Source organism: Cavia porcellus, unplaced genomic scaffold (genome assembly GCF_034190915.1).
Source record: "Cavia porcellus strain 051 isolate PalLab524CR breed Dunkin Hartley unplaced genomic scaffold, mCavPor4.1 scaffold_22, whole genome shotgun sequence".
NCBI classification, from domain to species: domain Eukaryota; kingdom Metazoa; phylum Chordata; class Mammalia; order Rodentia; family Caviidae; genus Cavia; species Cavia porcellus.
In genome coordinates, this window is record NW_026947505.1 from 41,125,719 (window position 1) to 41,144,043 (window position 18,325).

General features: G+C 38.3%; 1 protein-coding gene and 1 pseudogene across 4 annotated transcripts in view; one reads left to right on the plus strand and one right to left on the minus strand.

The window, feature by feature from the left end:
* Prkn (parkin RBR E3 ubiquitin protein ligase) overlaps positions 1 to 18,325 on the plus strand; it is a 1,262,552-nt gene that overhangs the window by 1,094,503 nt on the left and 149,724 nt on the right. The gene's annotated exons all lie outside the window — the stretch shown is intronic.
* LOC111755803 (U2 spliceosomal RNA) lies at positions 6,157 to 6,258 on the minus strand (annotated as a pseudogene).

Consider the following 18,325-nt stretch of genomic DNA (forward strand, 5'->3'; position numbering starts at 1 on the left):
TATAGTTATGTATGTATTTATTGATTTATTTGCTTATTTAGTTTGAGAGAAGGAAAACTCAAGTAAGCCTATAAGCCTGTGACCAAGACATAGACCAAATACATAATGCCTGCTCTTGAACCAGAGTCAGAATAAGTATGAAAGCAAGTTACATTTTCAGGGGAACGCAGTCCTCACTAATGCACTCTAGCAAGTCATGTCAAGTGGGCTTGCTCATGTACTCCAGAAAAGAAAGCAGTTTTCTTCCTCTTGCTGTAGAATCAGGCACAGAATGTGTGTTTCTTTCCCCAGTTCATGCTGCTCACCACTCTCTTTTAGAAGAAAAAGTAGTGTTGTAATTGATGTCTTCTTCATAAAGGCATGTTAGTTATTGTCCTGCTCATAGATTGTCTGGGCTTCAAGGTCAAGAGATGTGTTTTCTAATTCTTCTCAACATATTAGTACACGTTAAACTGACAGGTTTATAAACATAGGACTTATATTAGCTATTCCTATGGCTACCTACACAGGAGGTCTCACTCCACTGACCAAGCGTCACTATCGCTAAAGAATTCATATACAAACTACCAGATATGAGTTTTTAAGTCCCATCTTTCTCTCTTAAAACATGAAGTATTGTTCTTCATATAAGCAAGCATATTTAAAGGAATGGATAAAGGAAGAGATAATGAGTCCAACCAACTTATGAGTTAGTGTTGTGCAGAAATAAAATGAAAATATTTGCAGAATATTTAAAGAAAGTAGATTGCTTGGAGTAAAGATACCTCCTAAAAGTGAAATCCGCAGTTAGTTATTCAGCCTTCTTTAGACCACTCGTGGTCTAAAAATGGTTTTACATGTGAACAGTAAAGGCTAGATACTACAGGCTAGACTCAGAAGATGGCTGCTATCTTGATAGAAAGAAATCTAAAGCAAATTTCTGAAAGACTCTTTTATGTGGAAACATAGCTGGGCCTTTATACAAGCAGTACTGTATCATTGTAAATTGTAGAAGCTGCTAATCAATAAGAAAAATTGAAGTAAAAAGATAGGATTAAAGAGATGAAATCTTGGTATACTGACTCTATTGACCCAGGAATCTGCTTCCCGTAGTGGGCTGGATGGCAAATGGTGAATGTTAACAGAGATTTTTAAAAGGTCTCAGAATTGGTATTTATAGGCTCTGTCAATGTGTATATTTTGTTTGTTGTTCCAGAAAAACCAAAGATGGTTTTTGTAAAATCTTAGAAAAGCGCTAATGTTCCACAATGAACATGATTTAGACAGAACGCTTAGAGGGTATGCACTGAATATTCTGAGCATTACTTTCAACATCATTGATATATAATTACACACTGACAAGCATATGAATTATCGAAGAATGTTAAGAAAATGACCAAAAGGAAATATCCTTTTAAAGCTATTTACCTTTCCTATGCAAACAAGACTGCCTGCAGATAGAACATAACTTCATGACTGGCTCACAGCCCAGCTGGGGCAGGTTTCTCAAGGCTCGCTGTTGGAGTCTATCTGGGCACAAATGATTTGTAGGCAAGTATTGGCTTCTTTCTGATGTCTGTATCCCTTCTCTATCTTTTTAATAGAACATTCATTTTCTTTATAAGTATCCATATGTTGAGGAGATAACCTTGAGAAGACGAGAAGGACCCAAGCCTCTCCAAAATGCACTTTTTGTTTTTGCTTCCATAGTGCCCCAAACACCTAACAGTCCATCGCAACTACCTCAGATCCCCCACAGCTATTTCTGGAGATTTTTGCTTTGGTTATAGCAAGATTTGGTCATGGTTTCATCATGGATAACTCTACCCTATAGCCTCTCTAGATAACTCTATCCCTCTGCAACCATCCTCAACCCAGTCTACAAGGAGCCCTAGCCCACCTGTCAGAAAGCCTGCACCAGTTAACTGGCAAGATACTATGCCTTCCTAAACCCACCTCATCTTCTGTATAAATGATTTCCCCATTATCTAGTGGGTCAGTCCATGTTCTGTTCCTCTTTATGCTGCAGCATAAGATATAATAAAATCTTCTTTAGATGGCATACTTTTGCCTATTCATGATTTCTGTCTCAAGTGGGGCAGGCTCAGATAATAATACGAAGAGCCAATAATACTGAAGGTTTATTGTATGGAAAGCAGCCAGAAACTGAGATTGGTAACACTGAGGTGGCAGGCAGCCTGTGAATAATCAACAGCAACAGAGAATTGTTAGGAGCTACCACCTCCAGTCATCAGGAGAGTTCTGAGGGTTTCCAGTAGCTGCTGATTCAGGCTGCCAAGAAGGCAGGGAGGAGGGTCTTTAACAAGAGGAGCTGTTAGCTGCTGGCATTCAAAGCTATGTTTGCAATTTCTATTCAAACTGAGCAGAAGAATCCTCAACAATTGATAACAACCTCAGTCCTACATCAAGAGCAAGTTGCAAGTAGTCTAAGCCAGCCATGCTAATCCCATGACTCTTACTTCTGGTTCATTTGGGAAGATTCCAGTCCTTCTGTGTTTGATTGCATGACCAAGTCAATCAACTTTAAAACCACTGAAGTGCTGGTCTGCTTATTAGGAGGTATAGTATATCTATATTTCATTTCTGTGTAAGCCAACTGAACTGAGGTTTTCTTTTTCTCTAGCCAAAAATATTTTGTTTTCTCTTAACATTACAAAAGACATTCAATCACTAAGGACTTCTGTCAGATAACCACAAAAAAAGAGGTTGTCTTTCCTTTTTAGTATTGAGGATTTAACCTTGGGCCTTGCACTGAGCTGTATCCCCAACTCCTTTTTTATTTATTCATTTATTTATTTATTTATTTATTTATTTATTTATTTGAGAACAGTGTCTCACTAAGTTACTAAATTGGCCAGACTAGGGTTGAACTTGTGATCCTGCTTCACCTCTGCTACAGTGCTAGGATTACAGGCAGGTGCCACCATACTCAGTAAGAGTTACTTGATAAGGACTTTTTAGTAGCAGACAAAGTCACCTTCAGATTATATCCTATAAATATTTTTGTGTCCACTGTTGCTAGAACCATCAATAAAATTTCTTTTTGTTCCTCCCAGCTGAATGGATTATATTGTATTCTAGTATATTATTCAGAGAGTAGTTCCATGGTATGCGACTGAGACTCAAAATAAAACAGGAGTGCCATAAGTAGGTAGTTTATTCTTTCTTTCCTAACACGCGAGAGCTGGGACAGTGTCTCTGCATCACAATCTAGTTCTGCTTATCTATGTAATAGTGTATAAGGTAGCTCAGTATTTGAACCAGGAGGAAAGAAGACAAAGAGAAGGCCATTTCTCCTTTTTAAGATCACGTTCACAGTAGTAACCAACACTGTACTCAGATGCCATTTCAGGAAAATTAGGTGCATCACCCTGTGGCAAGCCCCAAAGACAATGGATCCTGTGTGCCTGGCTGAGAAGTGAATGAAAGGGCCCTTGGGTGCTGGGGGACAGATGTCTCTCTCCTCTATACCTACTCTTTCCTTCTCTCTCCTTTTATCTTTACTCAGATAACATTCCTTTCTTTCCAGTCTCATATTTTTTTATTATCATGCAAAGAAAAATATCTGTGCAGGATGTTATGCCCTTTTTGTTCCTAATGGGACTAAATATTTGCTCAGTGATCTTTCTTAAAACAATACATATTTTTCACTTTCTGTGTTACCGAGCATGAAAAATTAAACCTCCAATACTCACTCTTACCCATAAAATTTATTTTTCCCCTTACATTAAGAGGTGTTGTTTCAGTAACCTTCTGAATTGGTGAAGATAAGGCTAACATTCTGTATCACCATAAACTGAGAACAGAGGCATAATTCTAGAAAATTCTATAGTTGGGCCAGTGTTTTCACTTGCTGATCATGTGTTATTGTTTCACGTACAGATGCACTGCTTAACCATGTAGAACCACACATCCTAAAGATTAAAGCTTTCCTAGCTTACAAATTGAATATGATATTTCATGTAGCACTCATAGTAATACCAGCTTCTGATTTGCATTTCTAACAGAAGTCTTAGGAGTTTAGCTCTTATTCTTCACCATGATCAATAGAAATCATGCTGTTTTCAGGATCTGAGATATTCTGATGAGAAACATTCACCAGGGCAAGCAATTTCAGTATATCCTCCCTTATAGTTAAAATAAATCAGTACTACATATAAAAGCAAGTTATTTATGCATACCACATATGTTAATTGACTGTCTCTTATATGAATGACACTTTACACTATGGCCTCATACAGTGCACAAGAAATATATAATCTAGGTGGAAGCGAAGCTACACACATGAAATGACATCCGTGTGGTAGCATATGACTCTATTACATGATGTTCCACAGAAAACCAGAGTACCAGTTTTCCTATCATCTAGAATACTGTACCTCATTTAGCATTTGTCACCCTGCATCCCATTTCCCCTCCCTCCCATCTGTGAGGTCACTGGCAGGATAAGCAGGGCTTATCCTTTCCTTAGTATTCACCTGTAGCTGAGGCATGTTAATGTATAACACATCGTACAACGAGAAAAGCCTGAAATTGTCAAGGCCAGGGTCTTCATTAGGGCTGTGTGGGATGGAGAGATTCTATCTAGCATTGTGTTTGAAAATATTTCAGGCAGAAAGCTCTACACCCAGAGTGAAAGGGTAGACTAGAGGGATGTGTAAACACAAGCAGGAAGTCCCAAACAGGTGGCTGGGGGAGCTAAAGGCCAAGGTGCATAATCATGAATTCAGGAGGGAAAAGAGACAGGGTCCTCTCTACTGTCCACAGGCCAAGGAAAATTTTTCAGGGCGGTGTCATGGTCAAGTGGAAAGGGCCTGATTCTCATTTTGGGTGAGTATGAAGGAGGATGGAAGGAATGGGGACCCACTAACATCACTTAGATCAATTTAATCCATATTATCTTGTGTTAGTATACAATCCTCTCAATAACCTTTCAAACAAAAAGTTTTAATTTATGTTTTATACTCATACTAGATTTTCAGATGTCACTTTAAGGGTTTTTACTTGAATATTTTATTTAAACCTAGTACCTTGTGGATATGGAAGGTTTATATCATTCCTTTAGAGATTATTTAGAAATAGATTAAATACACAGCTACTTTTTATATACCTAATAGAAAATTGCAATAATAATAATGCAGTGTACTCATCTTTATTTACTGCCTTTTAATTTTAATCTAGAAATGCTTAATATTTAAAATTTTTAAATGTTAAATATTTCTTTTTATTTCCTCAGCACCGACCATAATATCAACATATAGTTGCATAGAGGGTTTCAAACTTGCAATTCCCCCAAGTGGAAGATTTCTAGATGGTATCAATATTGATGAATGGTGGCAGGTAGCAGGGGTGCACAGCAGAGCACTTTCCTCTGCTTGGGCATCTCAGCACCCACCTCCTTGCTCTCAGTGGAGGTGCTGTGGGGAGAGGCAGGAGACCGGTACCTTCCCTCAAGGCAGTGAGGCATCAGCGTCTCCCTTTTCCCATCCCTTAGTTTCTATCCAGCAAGAATATTTTTTCCTAGAGTAATTTCCTTTGAAAGTAAAAATATAACCTAATGTTTATCACTTTTAATAGTTTAAATGTCTCCAAACCACTTACCATCATTGTGTTGAGAATCCTGGCCCAATCTTGAGTCAACCTAGCCATAGTATAAACTTCACCCTGAGTAGGGGGCTGGTTCCTAGATATTTGTGAACACACACATGCATATGCCACGCACACACACACATTACACACAAACATCCCAGATACTCCAGCCACACACAGAGATGTATAGCATTCACCAGCAAACATACATCTATTCCAGGTACATACCAATCTATGTACATACACACATATACACATGCCCATGCCATGTATACACAGACATATGGCACACATAAATAGACTCACAGAACAGGTAACATGGCAGGCACATACCAACAGATACACACTTCTAGATCCAAAACTAAATTTCTTACCATTTTACAATAGAAAAGTGATTTGACCACTGGGAAAAACCCTAAAACTTATAAATTCTAATTTTAACCCAATTAGTTCCCTAGACATTTGCACAATTACAAATTTCAAGGCCAAATTTTCCTATAAGAAGCATTTTACACACACAAATGCATAGAATCACAGTGAAAATTTTAAATTAACACCAATGGTCTTCAAGGGTAGTATATGAGGACAAAATTTACCCAAATTTTATCAAAATATTAAACTGATAAGAACAGATACTACACTTGATCTTAGCCAAAAGGCCGATGATTTTTTTTTTTAAATTGGTACCAGGGATCGAACTCAAGACCACACACTTGCAAGGCAGGCACTTATGCCACTGAGCTAAATCCCCAGCCCCAACTTTTATCAAAATAAAAGCTTTCCCTACATTTAATCTCTTTACTGTATTTTTTGTATTTCTCCTTGTGTTCAGAAACCTTTCTAATTATCCCTACACTAAGGATCCATTGTAAAAACTGGAGATCAGCTTCAAAGCTGGTCTCTTACAGACCTGTCATCTGGGCTCCTACATTTCCCAATCCTGGTTAAGGGACCTAGGGAATCTTCTAGTAGGTCTGATACTTGGTGTATTTTTTTTGTTGATACTTGATGTATTAATTCACTTATTGATAAGGCAGGCATGTTTCTTTCCAGTCTCTCATCTGTTTCATAAGGAGAGGTACCCAGAGCTGATGGTGAAGGCAGAAAATGGAGTAGGTGTGGCTCTCATTAACTGCCTTCTGACACAAAATCTCTCTTACTTATGGAAGCTAGCCAGCCCGCTCTGTATCCCTTTCCAGTCCCCTGGCCTCCTAAAACTTGACACAACCCTTCCACTTCTGCAGAAAGGAAGCCTTCCTCCCCCATCCAGAGGCAGTAAATAAATACCTGGTTCTCATGTCCATGCTGCTTCTTGATTCCTGGCTCTGGTCAAACCCTGCAACCAAAGGTCTCATTGGCCTTGGTCTGTCTGTCCCCCTGTGATCTCCCCAATCCTTAGGGGCGCCTTCTGCAGTTCTCTGCTGGTCCTTGCTCTGACCTAAGCTTGACCTTCTGTAAAACTTCACACTGGAGCTAGGCACAGTGGTGTATACCTATAATCCCAGATTTCTGGGAGAGTGAGGCAAAAGAATCACAAGTTAGATCCCACCCTGGGCAACTTAGAAATTTAGTGAGACCTTGTTTCTCAAAATTTTATTAAAAAGTATATGTGGGTGGGTGCTGTAGATATAGCTCAGCATGAAGTGAATTCAACCCAATAAAACACACATTGTGCCCTAAAAACAGTGTTACTGGCACCTAAATTCAGCTTGAGATCTTCCATTACTCCTCCAAGGGCACTGAGCTGTCAAACTCTCTCCAGTCTATCCTTGGTATGCTTCCACTATATAAGTTTGAGATAACCAGGGTAAACCAGTAGGTTTCTCAGACTGCCTGATCTCCAAATACTTCATCTAGGAACTGAGGGTGGAATCTGTCTTTGCTCTTGGTCTAAAGTTTCTCCAGGAAGCCATGCTGTGTAGAGCAACTGGGGACCAATTTATGGGCACATGATAAGATCAGGTTCCAAGGGAGAAGCTCAGATATCAGAGCTCCCAGAGTCAAACATCCCCCACACCTGAAGTGTGTGTATGTATCTGTCCATACAAGTACGCCTCACCCAAGGTTAACAAGTGGAACAGCCATTCATTTTAAACCTATTTTTAAAATTCCATTCACATTTCTTCCATTGGGGTAGTCATACAGGTGTGCCTTCCCTGGAACCCTTGGAGTTTCATTAGTGGATTTATTTCTTCCGCCAGAAATGATCAGAATAGGGGTGTATCTGCTTCTTGATAACCTTACAAAGGGGTTGCAGGAGAATTTCTCTGGCTGGGACATTTCTTAGGCAAGGAAGTGACAGGTAAAACAAACAGTGCATCAGATGGCAATGAACGTTACCTTCTGTGTGAAGTAATAGATTCTCCTCTAGGTAGGTAAATGTGAAGTTGTCCAAGGGTTGGTCAGAACTCTGAGGAAGAGGAACACACCACTCTTTTCTCTTACAAAGTAAAAACACCTAGAGGGCTTTCTATAGATACAACGAGGCTGCTCACATCCTCACTGTCTTCAAGAGGGTTAAGGAAAGAAAACAAAAAGACAATATTTGTTTTTTGAGGATATGAATTTCAAAGCAGCATCTGTGCTAGGAAAGACAAAAGTCAACATCACAAAGTAAGAAGTTAAATTTTCCTGGACACTTAGAGGCAAGTTTGGGTGGAAAATGATACTTTGACATTAAACCTAACACAAAAATCTTCAAAAAGTTTCTAAATTTACCACTTTTCCTTTGCACTATGACCTCTAGGCTTTTAAGGCAGATTTTACCTTCTCTTTTCTCTGCTGTCTGTGAACATTTGAGGAACAATTTGAGAAGTGCTGGCTTAACTGATGGCAAGAAACTCACAAATACAGTTAAAGCTCAGTAAAAATACTGGCTAAAATGTCAAGTCCTTGTGAAATGAATTAAGATTTTTTTAAATTCTTGTTGTATAAACTGTTTTTGCTGCTCTTCTGTTTTCATAACATTCTCAATGCTTCACTGCTCTAAAGAGCAAGTTAATGTCCCTGTATTATTTTGTTTATAGTCCATGTAAAAGGAACCAGTCCCACAAGAATTGACATTAATTATTATCAAATGATCTTTTCCTTTATCATCAAAAATGTAAGCAATTAAATTCCTACTTCCCAAATGTAGTAAATGTATAAAAGAATATTTAACCCATTCAGGGATCCCTACTTAGAGATAAAAGCCCTTTGTAACAATAATATTATGCAAATGCTTTTTGATTTGGAAAATATTATTATTTTCTATTTTGGAAAAATTACTTAAAGGTAAGGCAGACTCCTTCAATGTAACCTCACTTAAACTGAGCTGCTTTCCTTATATAGGAGACTGTATTTAGTTCCATTAAGGTTATATGTTTTACTACTTAAAACTGAAGCAGGATGAATTTAAAAACAATCCAGCGATCTCTCTACCCCATGCTGTGGAGTTGTAAGTAAGCCTCTTAATCCCTCCTGAGCCTCATTTTCCTCAGCTGTACAGTGAGGTCTCTCCTAGCCCTCAAGGACCTGATTCTTGCTTATATTGCTACCTCCAGGGCAGACCACGCTGCGAATATGGGGCTCACAGGTCAGGCAACAGAGGGAGGGGCTCAGCCCATGTCAACCCTCCATCCTTGTCTTCTCACTTTATTTAAAGGATCTACCTTAAACAGTTTCCCAGATATAAGGTATCAGTTAGTTGATAAGACTCTTGCCTTAAACACAGTAAATTAATTTGAACACCTTGAATGGGATCTGTGCATGTGTATGTCATGCTCACACTCAGTAGCTGTTTCAAATAGCAGACTCCTCAGTTGAAGTGACTCAAACAGGATTACGCATGTGAACATCAAAATAATAAATAATGCAAAACTGAGTTTCTGCCTCATAAGTCAGAGCCACAGGAGAGCAAAATTCGCTTCTTTATTCCTTGGCACTAGGATGAGACGGGCCTTAGTTATTTGGCTGTGTTTAGCTTTAGCTTAATTTCCAAGAACCATCATGTTCAGCCTCCTACTTTCACCTAATCATTTAGATAGGACTTCATTTAATCATTTCAAACTGTCACTTCTCCTGAGGAGGTAATTATAGCATCTCCTAAGGCCTCTTGTAACCTGCAGTGACAAGAAGTTACTCATGTCTAGCCTCAAAACTTCCTTGCTGAAATCTCAATCCAATGGATCTTGCAACAATTTCTCATGTAATGTTCTAAAAATCTTCCAGACTTCAAATAGACCAGATGCCCTGCAGTACTTGTGTGCTGTACAGTGGGACCCTTTTTGTACACAATTTGGCATCCCCTTGCAAGAGACCCAACTTCTCTGCTGTGATGCCTGGAATCTCTACTCCTTGGAAACTTTGGGGGTTCCCATCTTGTGTTCATTATCATTAAGATGCTGAGCACGGTTTTAAACAATGCCTGCCTCTCCTGGAGGGTTTAAGAATCCACTCTTCTTTGATAGAATGGGGAGTGGATACCTCCTAGAGGGAATGGGAAACCAAATTATGTTCTCATAGCTGTGTGTACCCCTCAATTCCACAAAACCCTTGTCTTTTTTTTTCACACATCTGTCTTAGTTACTTTTCTCTCATTGCTGAGACAAAATATTCAACACCCAAAGTTAAAAGGGGAAAGGTTTATTTAACTCACAGTTCATAGACATTTGTGTCGATAATTAGCTGGCTCTCGGGCAGGGTGGCATATGTCAGAGGAACAACAGTTCATGGCAGCAGAATACAGTAGAAGCAACAAGAGTGAAAGAGAGACAAGCCTTTTTCTGCCCCTTTCATCTTATCCAGACTGCTAGAATTAGGGCAGCACCAATCTAACCAGTGGACTGATCCAGCTATCACCCACCCTTAATCCTAACATTGAACCATGAATTAATCATAAACTCTAGATTGAGCTACCTCCAATGAGGCTTTGGTGGGAAATCTAGATACAAATCACAACATCAAAAAGATATTTTTATCAGGAAGTCTATTCGTATTTGTTAATTAATAACAAAATGGAAACTGGAAGAAGCAATTAAAGTAAAATCTAGCTTCAAAATTTTCCAAGTCAAGTTACAAATGAAAAATCCTTGTCCCTAAGGATTCGTGTAAGAGTCACGTTCCGTGCATATATCTAAGTAAATTGTTCCATTCCACAAATGCATGTTAAGCCTTTAGTATGTATAAAGCACTTTAAGGGATAAAAGGATCTCTGAAACACTGTCTCACATTAAGCAAATATATTCAAGTTGATTCTAAATCTTTGGGGACAAACTGAGAGACAATTTTAAAAGCAGTATGATGTTAAAGGGGGCTGTGGAGCCAGTGGCCTTGAAGTGACCTCGCTGATGTACAAAATGTATTCTCTGCAAGTCCACTAACCAAATCCAAGGCTTCTTCTGGCAGCTAATTCAGTGGTACACTGAGAAAAGAAAATAAAGCCCTGTGGAAGCCAGCCTCATAAAGTAGATCAGAAAATAAGGAATATTTTGAGTAGCAATAGCCCAGCCTAACTAGGAATATTGGAACATAAAGGAAAAAACTAATACCATGATAGCAAAACCAGCCAAAAGAATGAAACTCCAATGTGCTCTATGATTTTATGGGACCATAATCCTTCTGCCAAAGAGGATTCTAAAAGGTACCTTCTGTGACCCCTACCATTCAAGCATCCAGGGAACATAGGATGTGGCCAGCAGATGGCATCTTGCTGTGAATTAAAAAGCATGCTTCTCTGATTGGCATACTCCCACCAAGTGGTGAAGTTCAGATAGAGAATACTCTGTTTAAGAGACCCCTAGTCCCGCAGGTGGGATCATTTGCACAATGCATAAATCACATAAATATGAATGGAGACTCTGGTTCCAAGATCATATTTGGTACTTAAGAAATGTTTGCAAATGTTTGGACATTTAGTAATGTAAAATTGTATCTGAGGGTCCCCTTTCCAGTGGCAGTTACTGTTGCATTTATATTTAACCGAAAGATATTAGCAGAACTTCTAATAATGATGGGTAAAGAAGAAGCAATTAACAGGACAGTGCAAAAGAAAATGATCACCTAATATTTAGTATGTATTGAAGAGACTTTCTACCCATTGCTATAGCCTAGGTTTTTCAGTGATGTAATCATCCAAGACCTAAGCACAATATAGCAAACTTCAGAACTCTATTGATATGTTACTCTATATGTATATATGCTGGAGTTTGAGTGAAGGAATTCACAGGTGGCAATTATGCACGTTCTTTTCCAGCTCTATTTTTAGTAACTTCCTGTTAGTAACCTGGTTCCTTTAGTAACCTGAAACTGACCATGATGGAATACTCACAATGGTGGCATGTTTACAGGAGGGAGCTTGTTCTCTAGCATATGGCTCTGAGTGTGTAATAAATTGATTACAATTGTGTAGGCACACAGCTTGAGGTTATGAGCAAAGTCTTTCATTTCATCTTTTTGTACTGGATGATGTATGTTATATATTTGGGTCTTCAAAATAGTTAAATGTGCATCTATTGATAACATTATTTAAGGGGACTTGTGGATTAACAAGAATTACTTTTAGTTATACCTGTAAGCTATTCTGTAGCCCAATAGTATACAAAGTGTTTTCAACATCCATAAGGACAGCTTACAGTTGCAGACTGACAAAACACTACATATAATGTAAAAAATTAAATATAATATTATGTTCATTTTAAAAATCATAGCTTCAAAGATTCTAAATATAGAAACCAACTCAAGGTAAGAGTCCTCTCTTTTCTTATTTTAATGATGGTTTGGTAACTTTCCACTTACTGCATCCTTAAAGTCTGAACTAAATCTCTCCTCTGGTTATTTTCTGATCATTTTGCTTTCTCTGATTTTATAAGAAAATGCATTGCTTGTCCATTATCTAGCTGGAACAATATTATTGTAACATTTTCACATTGTTCTCTTTCCAAAGCATTCATTCACTGAAGAATTCTTTAATCTCTATTGCATCTCAGTTTAATCTTTCAGATACTCATCCAGGTAATTCAAATTGCAGTAGCTATGTGACTAAAGCATATACAAAGTTTTGAAGAATGGGAACAATTAGGGAGTTTCACAGGCTGGAATTCATTTAGTAAGTCTTTCAGGAATGCAGCTTTCCTGTTTATTTTACCTTATGGTGCCATCAGAGGTTTTACTGTCTACCTAAGATTATTCAGTTCAGGGCCTCATTGTCAAGCACTTCTCTGGAGACAGGGCAGCACTGAATCCCTCGACAATTCTTTTATGAACACAGAGCCTACTGAAGTTTAATAGCATTTATAAAAGCAATAGACTAGAAGTATCCTCTACTATGTGAAATAGTTGCAGAATCATTCAGAAAGTCAATCCTAAAAGGAAGTTTTTGAATACTGTAAGAATTGTTTGCTTACTAACTTTGTACATAAAATAGAAAAAGCATTTTACAGAAAAACATTAGACTTAAATCATACTAATACTTAAGTAGAAGAGAGAGATCAGTAGTAATAATTATAACGTCAACATCAACAGCATCAAAAACTGATAATAATAGTTTATATATGGATAGTGATTCATATTTCAATGAGGTATACCTAAAGCAATATGTGGTAACAAAAAGCACATAAACTTATTTTCTTAAAATTATGTCAGATAAAGGAACATTTATTCTTCTACCAATTCCACTAAAAATGAGTAAAATTCAGTGGTTTATGAGTCCATTCATCATGTATTATAATGAGAGGTATTTAGATTGCACCCCTTTGCAATTGTTTGAGAGTTTTAAGTGTTTGTGTCCTTGGAGTCTAATATTTTAGTTGACATATCTCCTTGCAAATCCATTGTTGAAGGTGGGAGGAATTAGAAATGATGGTGCTATCATCAGTGAGTCAGGAGGGCTTTTGTTCTTATGTAATTTTAATCAACAAACCTTTATTCCATCACTATCCACTGATCAAGAGTTGATGACTGATAGACAGATAGATGAAATAGATATAAATATGCATGTATATGCATTGTACATGTATGTTTATATTTAGCTACTCTGCCTACTGGGAAGATAAGTTTTTACTACAGACTATAACTTTTGACTCTCCTGTCAACTTTAAATGAAATACTACTTTTAAAAATAATATTTTTGCTTGTTTCTGTTGATGCTACGAAAATGTCACAAATGTGAAGGCATAAAGCCACTGCGTTGTTCCTGTGCAGGTCTGTAGACCAGAGATACAGGGCTGCTCAGTTGGCTGGCATCAAGGAAAAGCAGGGATGTGCTGCATTCCCATGCCTCTGTGATAGGACCTGTGTTCTTGCCTTTTCCAGCTTATAGAAAAATTCATTGACTTGTGGCCCTTTCCTCCATGGACAACACCATCAACACTGTGTCTCCTGGCCCTTCTGCCACAGTTGCCTCCCTTTCTGTCCATAGAAAAGGCATTCTGAAGATTTATGGTGTTGCATCAGGGTTGCTCAGATAACCTGAGCTCATCTCATCCTCCCAAGGCCCTCAACCCTACCCCCCTCTCAATGTCCCTTTGCCACATCTGTACCCTATTTTCAGGCTCTGGGGTAAGAGCACAGACACCTCTGAAGGACCATCATTCTGGCTCCCATAGTATTTATGTACGATTGCTGAACGAATACTCACCCCTGAGCACATTTCACAAGATCACCCTGAGCCAAACCCCAGGTAAACTGTTTCCTGTGCTCCCCACAATGCTCTTGCACCCAGATGGATGTTCATCTGACTTTTATATCATATTGCTGCATTCACTATGCACACCACAATAATTCTGAGTGAATGAACCACAGATCTTCAATAGGCTATGGAAGAATAATTGGTCCCAGTTCAGCCAGACAGTTCTGCTGCTGGTCTTAGAGGGGCTTTCTCCCTGCCTGTGGTCAGTTGGTAGCAAGTCAGTGAGACATGACTGAGTTGGTGGGTTGGCTCCCTTCTACCCCATGTGGCTCAAACTTGCATTCATAGTGACTTCCAGAAATTACAGACTAAGACGCGAAGTGAGAGGTGAGGTGCACAGAGTTATACTTGGAAAAGCCCACTTGCTGACAGGTGAGGCTCTCCGGAGAATGTCCACAGGATTGTGAGAGGTGAGCCTGCAAACAGACTAAAGAGGCACAGGCCATGCTCCTGTTTATGCTTGCAACTCTGCATAGAATTCTGTTCTATAAGGAATGGCCTTATATTATATATCACTACTATCTTCCTCTGTCTGCTTCACACAAAACCCTACACACACACACACACACACACACACACACACACACACACACACACGTAGAAAGCAAATGAATGTTAGGGTTCCAAAGTCTTGGGGATTGAAATATCATTTATGTGGGCTGAGTTGAAGTAAAAACAAACACATTTGATGTGTTGAAATGTGTTTTTTTGAAAACAGACTTTAGAATTTCCCTTCAAGATTCCTGTGATCCTCTACATCAAAAGGATTAGTGATAACAACGTCCAGCCCCGCCCCGTGACAGGCTCTTTCTTGCTCATACCCACTCCTCTGGAAAGGAAGCAGATGGGCATTTCAATCCAAGAGGAAAACTCTTTCACTTTGTACACTGATAATAGGTGAAAGTATAATTTTATAAACTTTTAATATTCAAAGCGCCTTTGAAGAGGTATTTCACCGCCTCCTCAAAGCTGCCCATTCTCTGTTTAGTTTTTGATGAGTATTACATCCTGTGATGAGTGAATAAATGAGTCTATCATTTAAGAAAATTCAGTACTGAGGATCATATTCCTTCTAGAAATCAAAAACTTAAATTTAACCTAATTTTGACTTTGACTGTTATATAATGTGTAAACAGTTTTAAAGCACCTTTCTATAGGAACACAAATGTATTTTTCTATTTGAAAACATTTGGTTTAAAACACTTCTGTCTCTGTGTTCAGGAGGCCGAGGCAAAAGGATTGTCGTAAGTTCAAGCCCAGCCTAGTCTGCATAAGCAAGCTCAAGGCTAGCCTGTACCGCATAACAAAACCCTGTGTCAAAATACACAAACACACAACCAAACAAACATCTCTGTCCATTAGAAATAGAGTCTCTGCTATCTGTCTGACATTTTTAAAGTGCTGGAAACCCAAGACTGGGTCTCTCTTCAGAAAACCATTGGGTCCTTCTCTCAGAAGTCAGTTATTCACTGGCTGCTAGATAATTCCAGCATGCTTCCTCAAAAGCTATAACAGAGCTATGCACAAGAGACAGCTGTTATTTTTTTTTTTATGTTTTTACTAGTAGGCAATAATGGAAATAAGGGAGTTTCATGTTTAAAAACCTAATCCTTAAAATAAATGAAAATCATTGTTTTTACACATGAACTGAATTTTATCCAAATGTCTCTCCCTGACCCTGTTCCCAAATACGGGAGGACAACTTCCTAATCTCACCTTCTTGAGAGGGCCTTTTGTCATCATAGGCACTGTTCATCTTTCTCAAATGGTGTTTTGAGAAGTGGCAAGTTCCTACCCATGCACAAATGTTTGCAAAAAAGAGAATAACAGTAAAAGAAAGAAAAGAGGAAAACATTTCAAGATAAATATTTATCCCTTCCCATCTGCTACCTTCCATCCAACTGTGATATGAACTAGAAAGGAGCCACTGTAAAGCTACAGATGTCTTAGATTTCTTCCTATGGCAGTCACCATACTACTCAGTATGTATTTAATAGCAATGCAGCAGGGAAAGAGAGCACATAGTACTCTTCAACTTGAATGTGCATCTGACCCATCTGTATATCTTAATTTCATATGTCCAGGAGGTATCAGTTACTTTGCATTTCTACCAAGATCCATGGTGGTCCATAGACTACATTTTGAGAAGCAAAGATGAGAGAAATGGGAGAGACAATATTCAGAAAGAGAATGACACAGCAGGTCACATCTTTATATGCCAAAAGCTAGTCTTTGTCTATTTCCTTCTATTTTCTTATTTCTCAAATGAAAGTATACTCACTTTCAAATGCTGGGGAAGCTGGCCAGTACATTTCAGCAGATGGAGACACTGGGCCCATCTCATATTTCCAATAGCCAGTCACTTTGGCTATTTTGGACACTCACATGCACTCTCACTTGGAAGTACTATGAAAGCCATTTGTGTAAAGATTTGGATAGGTTTTTCCCATCTTTCATAATTGTCTTTGACGAGAACCCTGTCCAAGTACAATACCTTCACTTTCCATTTCATTTCAGGCCCAGATTTAATGACTCTGAACATCCTTGTACTCTAACTCCAACACAAGAGAACATCTAGAAAACTCAGGTTTCCCCTAGTATAGTCCTGACTTGAGGCCCCCAGTTGAGAGCAGCATGGATTTAGAGTGGAGCTGGAGCTACCCCAGCTAGCAGGGTCCCCTAGATCTGTGACCCACCCCAGCCACAATGCTGTGGCCACTAGGATTCTTCTCCAAGGGTGGCTCTCTTTGCTGCTCCAAAGCCTTAGTGACAGCAGCTTGGGTGGAGACACATCAGCCTGTGGCTGGAGTCTGCTGAGTGCTCAACTTTCCTTAGTAGGTCTGAGGCCCTAGATGGGAAATGACATCCATTCTAAGATGTCATTTGCTTTGCATGCCAGCCTTGAAAGACAATGGATGTGTTCTGTCCAGTGTGACCTGAATGTCATAGAGAGATGCATGAAGACAACTCAGAAAACTTGCAAAATATTTATGTAAACGACCCTGACCCATCCTTATAAAGGACAGCGCATGCACTCGCAGAGTTTAAGTTCTCATATCTTCATGTACTTAGAAGTTTTCAGTAGTCCATGCAATTTATATGTTCATAATAAACTTTTTTTGCTAAGGCAAATAAATAAATATTTATCACTGTGAAATTAATTTGAAATATGTTAATCCATTTAAGACATATAAAACTGGGAAAAGGCCCTTTCTACTGTCCAATAAATGTTATCAATAGGGACTTTGTATCCTGTCATATATAGAATTCCAAAGTAAATCTTTCATGTTAATAACCAATGGAATTATTTTGTGATGTGTCTGTTGCAAAATGACACTGTAGAAATTATTGCAGTTGATGTGACTCACCATCATCTGTCAGCAAACTTCAGTGTGAAAGAAGGTGTCATCTTTTCATCTCTCTCTAGAGAAATTCTGTCTCAAAGAAGATATATTTTTATTTGTTAAATATGAATGTGTTTGTTCTCAATTTATATATGTATCCCTTCCAATATTATTAGTTAGAAAATATATTGACTCAAAATGATATATCAATGGCTATCACTAAAAAATTCATATTTCAAAAATTTAGTTATCTCCAGATTTTGAAAATCATACATACAGCTAATTTTTCATGAGAATCCTTGTCAAAAATATTTTCTTAGCATAAACTGTCTTCAAATGATGTACATATTGGATTCAGCCATTTCCTCCTTAAGGAGAAAATAAAATTGAAGCTATTATTAAAGTATGTACCAATATACCATGCATTTAGAATTTTTTAGAAAGGAAAATTTTTTCTTGCATGCAATGTCATTTATAAAATGCAACTTAGAAGGGATTCCCTTTATTTTTGTTTTGCTTGGCATCAAAGGGAGATAAGTAAGTCTGAGAATTCGAACATAAAGTTACCTTGTACTTTAAACTGTCCTCAGACTTGAATACTATACACCATCTGTCATCTAGTGCTACTTTTTCCTTTCAATATGAGGCATTAAAGTCTTTGTCTGTGTTCATATGGTAGGATTGGGGTAGAAGAGAAATGGTCTCAATTTGGCCACAGTTTTCTATA